The sequence below is a fragment of the Nanorana parkeri genome, unplaced genomic scaffold (genome assembly GCF_000935625.1).
Source record: "Nanorana parkeri isolate BGI_ZX_2015 unplaced genomic scaffold, ASM93562v1 scaffold213, whole genome shotgun sequence".
NCBI classification, from domain to species: Eukaryota; Metazoa; Chordata; class Amphibia; order Anura; family Dicroglossidae; genus Nanorana; species Nanorana parkeri.
In genome coordinates this window covers 1551349-1560926 of record NW_017306481.1, presented here as the reverse complement: position 1 = coordinate 1560926, position 9578 = coordinate 1551349, and the positions used below count along the sequence as shown (strand labels likewise).

The 9578-nt window shown below is 47.7% G+C and overlaps 1 protein-coding gene across 2 annotated transcripts in view; it reads right to left on the bottom strand.

Annotated features, from left to right (window-relative positions):
• WWP1 (WW domain containing E3 ubiquitin protein ligase 1) overlaps nucleotides 1-7336 on the bottom strand; it is a 152118-nt gene extending 144782 nt beyond the window's left edge. For both annotated transcript variants that reach the window (XM_018555778.1, XM_018555777.1), the window contains exon 1: nucleotides 7249-7336. The gene's annotated coding sequence lies outside the window, so the exon portion shown is untranslated. The remainder of the gene's footprint in view (nucleotides 1-7248) is intronic.
• Between the last annotated feature and the right edge of the window lie 2242 nt (nucleotides 7337-9578).

The window sequence follows — 9578 nt, the reverse complement described above, 5'->3', positions numbered from 1 at the left end:
GGTGCAATAGCCAGCCTGCTATTGGCTACTGCAATTTGAAATATTCAATAGCTGGCTGTTTATTGCTCCCAGCAATAAAGTAAAAAAAAAAAAAAGTTTAAAAAAATAACGTTAAATAAACTAAAATAAAAACACTAAAAAAATAAAATAAGTTAAATAAATACAAATTAAAATGCAAACAAATAAACACTTAAAGTTAAATAAACTAAAATTAACAATAGAAAAACATTTTTTTTGGTGTGTTCGTATAAATAAAAAAAAGTGTGGTTATTTTATTATATTGGCTTACGCTGCATTTGTGCATTTTAAATAAATGACGGAATTGTTTTTTCTTATCCAATTAATCGAAGTGAATAATCAGCTAACTAATCGATTATGAAAATAATCGTAAGCTGCAGCCCTATTATTATTATTTCTTTAGAAGGGTCAGAACCACCCTGGTTCCTACGCGCTGTAAAAAGCTCAACATGTGAAAACCAATAATTGCCTATGGGCATGGTTCCCACCTCGGCGTTTTACAGCGCGTAGGAATGCGCTGAAAAACGCCCTACGCCCAAAGAAGTACAGGAGCTTCTTTGGGGCGTATTTGCCGTGCGTATCCATTAGGATACAGCCGCATAGCCCTCGTAAACACACGTTTGTCGCGTGTTTCTTTTACCGCAAATCGTGGTAAAAATGTGCTTCACGAAACGCGCGGCAAACGTGTATTCCGTACGCCCAGGTGTGAACCCAGCCTAAGACTGCACTGGAGTTATGACAGCTGACCAGTATTAGCTCAAAACTCAGCAGAGTAATTTTTTATGGAATGCCTGGGGACGTTGTTTTAAGGTGGACCTTTACCTTCTTTCACTAAAAATAACATATGAAATCTTACATTAATTAAAACATATTTTTCTTTTACTTACAACTATTTTTCCGCTTCCTGGTCCTCAAATGATGTAATGTGCCCAAGCGTTGCATTCTGGGAAGGTTACATGAGCAGAGCATTGCTGGGAAATCTTATCTGTAATCTCATGAGATCTCAGGGAAAGGCATATTCCTCCCCTGAAATGATGTGCATGGTCACATGTCCTAGTCACATGTGCCAGAGTTCCAAGAAGTAAAGGGAGATGGATTAATCTGCCCTTAGTAAAAATGGCCACTGCCAGAAGACTGTAAATAAGGAATGCAAAGAATAGAAAGCCGGCAATTATCTAGAAGAATCTGTAGATTGTCATTAATAAACATTTGTAAAAGGTGTCTGTTGTTATTTTGAACATATGGGTAACGTTCCTGTAACATACTGCAGCATTTTTATTAGAAATAATAGCATCTGAGCGAGTCAACGATTTTCTAAAACGTTCAGTTGTTCTGAATGATCAATAGCTGCATTGCTGTATGAGAACAAAATATGACAAAAACACAATATTAGACAGCAGACAACCACAGAAAATTAGAGATTGGACAGGAAGTTTGAAAGAGACAGACAGCTGAAGCTTTGCGTAGCTGAGGAAATCAGAGTGAAATATACAAGACGCAGACAAACTACAAACATCAACAGGCCAGGCCGTAAGACCTGGCACAGACATTTACTCAACACTTAAGCTGAAATAGCAGCTAATGCAATCCACAGCTTCTTAAAATACAACGGCACATCACAGAGCATTGCAGCCAAAGGAAAATGAAAACAGCAATCCGGGGTCAATATAGTGGCATGGCTTAACATGATCAGGCAATCAATATGCCATTAGGGTCCAGATGACATGGCCACGCGAGTTCACCTGAATAGACAGGACATATTTTATAGACAGTTCCCTACAATGCTAATCAGAGACCTGAGCTGGAAAGCCAGACAAAAAGGTGACATGTACTACACAGACTGACAACCTGCAATCCAATGACTTTTAGACACTTCATTAATATTAGCTGCAGATAATCTGCAGTATAAACTGTTATGCTTCACTCATCGCCAGAACAGCCGGCCCAGAGACACAACCAGAACGAAAGAAGAAAAAAAAAAAAAAAAAAAAAGGAGGGCAGGAGCACAGGGGAGGACTAGAAAAATCCATCTCAGACGAGAAGAAACCAAAAGCAGCAAAAGACAGGATAGAAAGCAAAATCCTCAACTGTCAGGCTTTGGCAGGGAACGTATTAATGCAAAGAGCAGCAATGATCAGCAAATGGCAGCAGTCAATGGCAACCACTAGGAAATATTCTTTCACTGAACTGACTGCAGAAAATATCTGACTTCTTGTTGTGGGTTATATATCCAAATAGATAAACAGGCATGTTCAGTAAAGAGATCAGTGTCAAGTTCATTAAACCATAGCAACCAATCAGAACTTACTGAAAGCTGAACTCCAGGATAACCAAATGTTGTTTAAAGTGATATTAAAGTCAAGAGGTTTAGAAGTTAATTTATATGCTGATGAAATCAATACAATGGATGCTGCTCTTTGATGTTTAAACGTTTTATCTTCATGCAGAATCAGCTGGTTCCCCGAGCACTGGTCCCGACTTCCTGTTTTAGGGTGACTCCTTTCCCTAGCAGTGTCCTATGGAGCCACCCTTGTGTGTGCTAGTAAGCAGTGTGCGTCTCCACAAACACAACAGGGCAATATATGCCCCTCCTTGCTGCTCCCTACTCCTCTCTACACCAAGCTAGTAGATGGACAGCTGCTGGAGACTGTTCTTCCCCATGTGATCTTGTATTGGACAGGAAGTTCAGGGAAGTAGTGCTGAGAGAGTTGGTATTAGCTGTATGGAAACATAACGACTGTAATTCCATTTGCAAAAATGTATATTTGATCTGGATTAATACTACTTTAAGTAGAAAGCCCCTTTCACGTGGGCTAATCAGGAGGGGATCTGTGCACGGATCCCCCCTCCTGATCACAGCAGTACGGATCAGATGTTACCTCTCTGACATTCATGTCCATTCATTTTTTTCCTGCATCTTGCGATGGAGAAAAAAAAAATGAAGTGATCGGACCCCCATGTCGGTCTATGGGGTGTTTGATGTAAACAGATGTGTGTCCGTTTACATCAGGTTACCTGCGATCCGGCACGATCAGGTCTGTCCAAATGGAACACTGTTCCGTTTGTTTTTCCGGACCTGGGGGCTACCAGGTGTAAACAGACGCCTATCCGTTCACACGAGGCTGCCCCTAGACTAACATTGGGAATTCAATCGGGTCCGCTTGAAAAACTGAGACAGAGCAGCCCGGACCGCCCATTTGAAAAGGGGCCTAAAAAGCATGTGTATTCTTACTTACACCTTGCTGTCCTTTGTGTATTTCTTCCAAATCTGTGCAGTGATCCAATGTGAAACTTTGCTTCTGTGCAGGAGTTTCCAGTAATACAGACCGGTCACTGCTGCTCTCTCTCCTTGTGCAGGGTGACTGGTCTTGCATCCGCACCCTACTCTAGTTTTCTACAGGCATCCTGTAGTAGGTGGGGCCTGCTGGGTCCCTCCCACAGCTCTGCTTTCTGTACAGACTATTTACAACACAGTATATGCTACCTTCACACCATAATAACTGGTTTTGCAAAGACATTTGGTACACACAAAGTGGATTTAAATCTTTTGTGGCCTTGGAGGAACATATTGTAATGAAACTTGTGCGCATGGAGTTCATCTTTACCTGAAGCCACATCTGTACAGAACTGATTCTCAATTGATAGCTAAGGAATAACGTGCCATGTACTTGCTATTTCAGTCTGTGCGCGGATTTAATGAACAGCCTGAATGTCCGAAAGAGAAAAGAACACAGCTCAAAAGCCATTAAAGGGGACTTATGATGCTACTGCGGTGTCACTGACCTGTGGGATTAATATTGATTTAAACTGAAAAATGTTACCTCCAGTGTGTGTCTGTGTGTGTGAAAAAGTAAAGACAGAACGCAAAGTAATGAAGACAACAAAATATTGATAATTGTTAAAAAATCAGAGGAAGTGATAAAATACAGAAACGACAATAAAAGCAGAACCGTGATAACAAAGATGCTTGAGGCTAGGTTCACACCTGCGCGATCCGTGGCCATGCGGCAATCATGCACGAAACCGCACGGATTGCCAAGTGGTCACGGAGTTGCCCACCACAGCTGATCGCGCTGGCGGTGCCATTATTTTCTCATGGCACACCAGTCGCACCTGGTGGAGTGCGCGGTTTCCCGCCACGACTTCGCCCGTTCAATCTAGCATGATCGCGGCTAGCAGAGTAGCACAACGCCCACTGAATAAACTGCCCATGAAATACCCAAGAAACACAGCCGTCATCAGGATCACCAAAACATGTCTGCAGCAAATTCTGACGCAGCATCAAATCCAGCTTGAAGCCAAGCACTTAATATATGGAGATCTGTTCACCTCTTCAATATACCCGCCATGTCTGAATAGTTTTTGCTTAAAGTGTATGTACAGAGCAAACTTTTTTTTTTTGTTTGTTTTGGATAGTTTGCTGTCTGTGTCCCATTAGGGACATTTCCCCTCTCCCTAACATCTTGTCCTGGACACGCAACAAAAAGTCTTCATAAAGTGATGGGAAGTCCCCTCTTAGGACTTATTCAGACATGTGTGCATGTCCGTACGGCGTGGAAACCCATAAAAAGACCCAATCCTGGAAGGGACAGGTGCTGCGTGTAATTGCACTCAGTACCCTGTTCCTCCCTATGGGAGGATGCGGCTGCAGACAATTACATGCAGTCGCACGCACATCCGTGCAAATCAGTGTGCCCGCACTTGGACACAGATAGCCCAAGTCCCTTACTCATTCACACTGGTATTGACAAACCTGTGTTTATGTGCGTTTAGAGAGCATTTCTAAATGCACATAATGTTTTTTGGTACCATTCAAACCGGGCTTTTACCTGCCCTTTCCAGGGTCTGATTAGAGACTCTAGAGGTGGCTAAATGCATGTAAACACAGCTAGTATCACTCAATAGCAGGTACATCTAAACACAGGAGAAAGCAATCTATGAAGCATAAAGTTTGTTTTTACTGCCCAGATCAATTCTTCTGCATGTAGAAAACCTAAACGCAGGAGTACTAGTGTGAATGTAGCCTTATACAGCTGTCAATGAACAGGTGTCCCCACTGGGGAATACTCATCTGTTGTTCTAGTGTCAACAGTGAAGTTCTGAATTGACCTCACTTCCTGTCTCAGGAACAATAGTCGGTAGGATAAATGGAGAGAGGGGAAATTTACCCAGGAAAGACACAGACAGCAATAAAACCTCTGCAGCTTGAAAAGTTAAGGCTATACATACACTTTAGAGGTCATGCACACAGCCACAAGAGGGCACTACAGAGTACATTTGGGGCATATTACTCTTCCTGGTAGTCCTGCACCAATCCAATGACAGGCTATTAGACACTACAGCTGTATGCATACACGCACATCCGAGTGGCAACCGCATACAGGGACATACAGGGAACACAGAATCCAGCCATACATCCCTGTATGCAGTTACCAGGATTGGGTGAAACGTGTTAGAAGGGTGGACCTGAGGCAGGACTGTGTGTAGCTGTGTGATGTTTAATTTAAAAAAAACAGTTTCCAGCGACATAGAGTGCAGCCAGATGTTTCATTATAAGGGGGTCCCATTCTCCCTGCTGTAATTTTGTCATTTTATTACAGAGCTGCAGGAACATGCAAAGGTAGTCAGGAACATGGAGGAGCACGGGGGTACCTATGGAGGAGCCCGCGGTACCTATGGAGGAGACCGCGGGCCGGGGGTACCTATGGAGGAGCCCGCGGTACCTATGGAGGAGACCGCGGGCCGGGGGTACCTATGGAGGAGCCCGCGGTACCTATGGAGGAGACCGCGGGCCGGGGGTACCTATGGAGGAGCCCGCGGTACCTATGGAGGAGACCGCGGGCCGGGGGTACCTATGGAGGAGCCCGCGGTACCTATGGAGGAGACCGCGGGCCGGGGGTACCTATGGAGGAGCCCGCGGTACCTATGGAGGAGACCGCGGGCCGGGGGTACCTATGGAGGAGCCCGCGGTACCTATGGAGGAGACCGCGGGCCGGGGGTACCTATGGAGGAGCCCGCGGTACCTATGGAGGAGACCGCGGGCCGGGGGTACCTATGGAGGAGCCCGCGGTACCTATGGAGGAGACCGCGGGCCGGGGGTACCTATGGAGGAGCCCGCGGTACCTATGGAGGAGACCGCGGGCCGGGGGTACCTATGGAGGAGCCCGCGGTACCTATGGAGGAGACCGCGGGCCGGGGGTACCTATGGAGGAGCCCGCGGTACCTATGGAGGAGACCGCGGGCCGGGGGTACCTATGGAGGAGCCCGCGGTACCTATGGAGGAGACCGCGGGCCGGGGGTACCTATGGAGGAGCCCGCGGTACCTATGGAGGAGACCGCGGGCCGGGGGTACCTATGGAGGAGCCCGCGGTACCTATGGAGGAGACCGCGGGCCGGGGGTACCTATGGAGGAGCCCGCGGTACCTATGGAGGAGACCGCGGGCCGGGGGTACCTATGGAGGAGCCCGCGGTACCTATGGAGGAGACCGCGGGCCGGGGGTACCTATGGAGGAGCCCGCGGTACCTATGGAGGAGACCGCGGGCCGGGGGTACCTATGGAGGAGCCCGCGGTACCTATGGAGGAGACCGCGGGCCGGGGGTACCTATGGAGGAGCCCGCGGTACCTATGGAGGAGACCGCGGGCCGGGGGTACCTATGGAGGAGCCCGCGGTACCTATGGAGGAGACCGCGGGCCGGGGGTACCTATGGAGGAGCCCGCGGTACCTATGGAGGAGACCGCGGGCCGGGGGTACCTATGGAGGAGCCCGCGGTACCTATGGAGGAGACCGCGGGCCGGGGGTACCTATGGAGGAGCCCGCGGTACCTATGGAGGAGACCGCGGGCCGGGGGTACCTATGGAGGAGCCCGCGGTACCTATGGAGGAGACCGCGGGCCGGGGGTACCTATGGAGGAGCCCGCTGTCCGGGGGTACCTATGGAGGAGCCCGCTGTCCATGGGGTATCTAGGCAGTAAACCATGCACACACAGCAGTCGTAGGATATGTGAGGGCCAGGAATCCTGACAGCTGTGAGTCTAGATAAAGCTGGCCAGTGTACGGAGGACAGACAATACAGGGAGCTGATAACAGGGGAGCCAGCCATACACAGCACGGAGACAGGGCAGCCAGAGACGGCTATAGGAAGGGTGTGGGGTGATACACAGAGGGGGTACCGCTGCACTATGCCAGGCACTCCACACATCCGTCTATATATCGCACAGCGCCATACCTACCAGAGGGACGTCCCGTCCTCGGCCTTCCCTGCCCGGGCCGCCCGGTTCCTCTCCCCAGTCGCCGTCCGCCTCACACTCTCCCTGCGCCCTGCACCTCTGCGGCCATCACACAGCTCCGCCCTCAGTACCGCCTCCGACGCCTCAGCCACTAGCCGGCCCACGTGACATCACCACCCCACAGCCCCGGCCGAGGCGCCTGAGAGCTGTGCGGTCCGTGACGTCACTCCCCGCTAGTGGTCCTGGTGTGGATGCCGGGCTGCATACATGGATGTTTATGGGGAGTGATCATAAGAAGAATGAATGTTCTTATGACACATCACAGGTTTAGACTGGAGATGTGGGATCACAAGCAATCCAAAATCTATCTCAGAGAAGATCTACTAGTAATAAGACTGTATTGAAGTGGGATGATATTCATTGCTACACACAAACCAATCAGTCCATTGATCCCTCTAAGACTTCATTTACTTGGATAGCAGGCCTCTGAAATGCAATCTGCAGGGTGGTAGAGTAGCGGCTACCCAGTATTAAACTGGGCAAGGTGACTTTTTATAGAACGACTGTGCTGCAACTGCATGCCAAATTATGGTTTGTGCAGTTGCGGTGTGGTCCCATTCACCTCTATGGTTGTGTTTGGCAGACAGTGACATGTTGCATTATTTTTGCTGTGCCGTGAACCAAAGCATTATGTACGCAGCACTGTCCGAACACAATGCTAAAACCATGGGTCAACTGCCTGATTTTACCGACCCTCAGCTGTCCGTCTAAGTGAGAATTTACCAAAGCTCAGCCCCTGTGCCGTGTGTTTGCACAAACTCTACTTGCACCAAGCCCGCGGTTCCTCTGACACCCGACAGGGCCACCCACAGATTGCATTTCAGCTGACTCAGCAGGAGAAGGACGAAATTACATAGTTGCATCTCCTGATCTTTATGTTTATCTCTTCATCCGGTCCCCCATTGCTGGGCCCAAATTCTGTTTTAAAAGGTGGCTCTTTGGCTTGTGGGGTCCTATGGAACCCCACCAGAGCCACCTTTACATGCACGGTCACAGAATACGCGCACCCGCTGCCCGCACTGGACATGCACAGGTAGCCCAAAGACATAAAAGTACTTGTAATGATATCGTGACAGGGCATGCATGGGTGATAGTACTAGGAATGATGGGACTTGTAGTCCTAAGGAAGGTAACCAGGAGACTTTTTAGAGTGCATCCTCTCTTCCGGCCAGAAGTTCAGGGAAGCTGCATGAAAAAACTTGAGGTTGCGGCAGTTAAAATAATAAAATGTGAGTGTTTAGCGGCATTGTTCAATTCCACTTGTCCAGTCATTAAGGGCTTGTATACTTGGGCGCAGAGGCCTGTACAGCGTGCAGAAGGCCTGTGTTTATGCGCTCATGGATCACCGGTGTTCCATGCAGCTGTCTGTTAAGAAACAATGGCAGGGTGACACGCAGCAGCGAAGGGTGCCTGGCTTGTCACCCTGTGCCACATAAAGTGATTCTATATGTTATTCATCATCATGAAAAAATCACAATGCTTTGTTTTGTTTCTTACATCACTTCTTTCGCCTTAATTCATCCTCCTTCTCGATGTATTTACTTTGTATGTACTGTATGTACCATTTTCTTAGTTACAACCCAAGGATCTTATAAGTTAAAGTGACACTAAAATCAGGAGTTAAACATTATAAATGCTTTCAAGTACCCTAACTATTAACAAAAATGTATATTACTGTGATTGTGTATCACTCGGCTGTAGATCCTCAAATCATCTCTGAATTCATACTGACACTGTCCTTCCTTCTGAAAGGTGGCTACTTTTGTTCCCCATGGTCCCTGTGTGTGTTGTAAAGTAGCCACCACTCCAAGCTCACTCCAGTGATGGACTTCAATCTCAGGTTTAGTTTATTGTAGTCCATAACGAGAGTGAGCTTGGAGCAGTGACTACTTTACAACACAGAAGGAAGGGCAGCATCAGCACCAATTCAGAGATGATTGAAGATCTACAGCTGAGTTTAGTGTCGCAACATTGTGGTGTCAGCAGGGCACATACTGTAGAAAGCACTTTTTTTCTTGGCATTAAGCCTGCGGTGATCTATGTACATCAACGCAGCTCATCTGAAGTGGTGTGAACTAGCACTCAGCCCCAGACTCAGCTATGAGAAGTCATCTGATGAGAGCAGGCTTACTTTGCAGGTAGCCTCCTCCCCCTTATTGTGAACATGTCAGCAATGGCTCACTTTGTATGGTGAAGCATACTTGTAATAAAAGGGTCAATAAACCTTTCCAGTGGCGTGTTATTGATATGCCACTTTTTCGTTTCTCCATGTC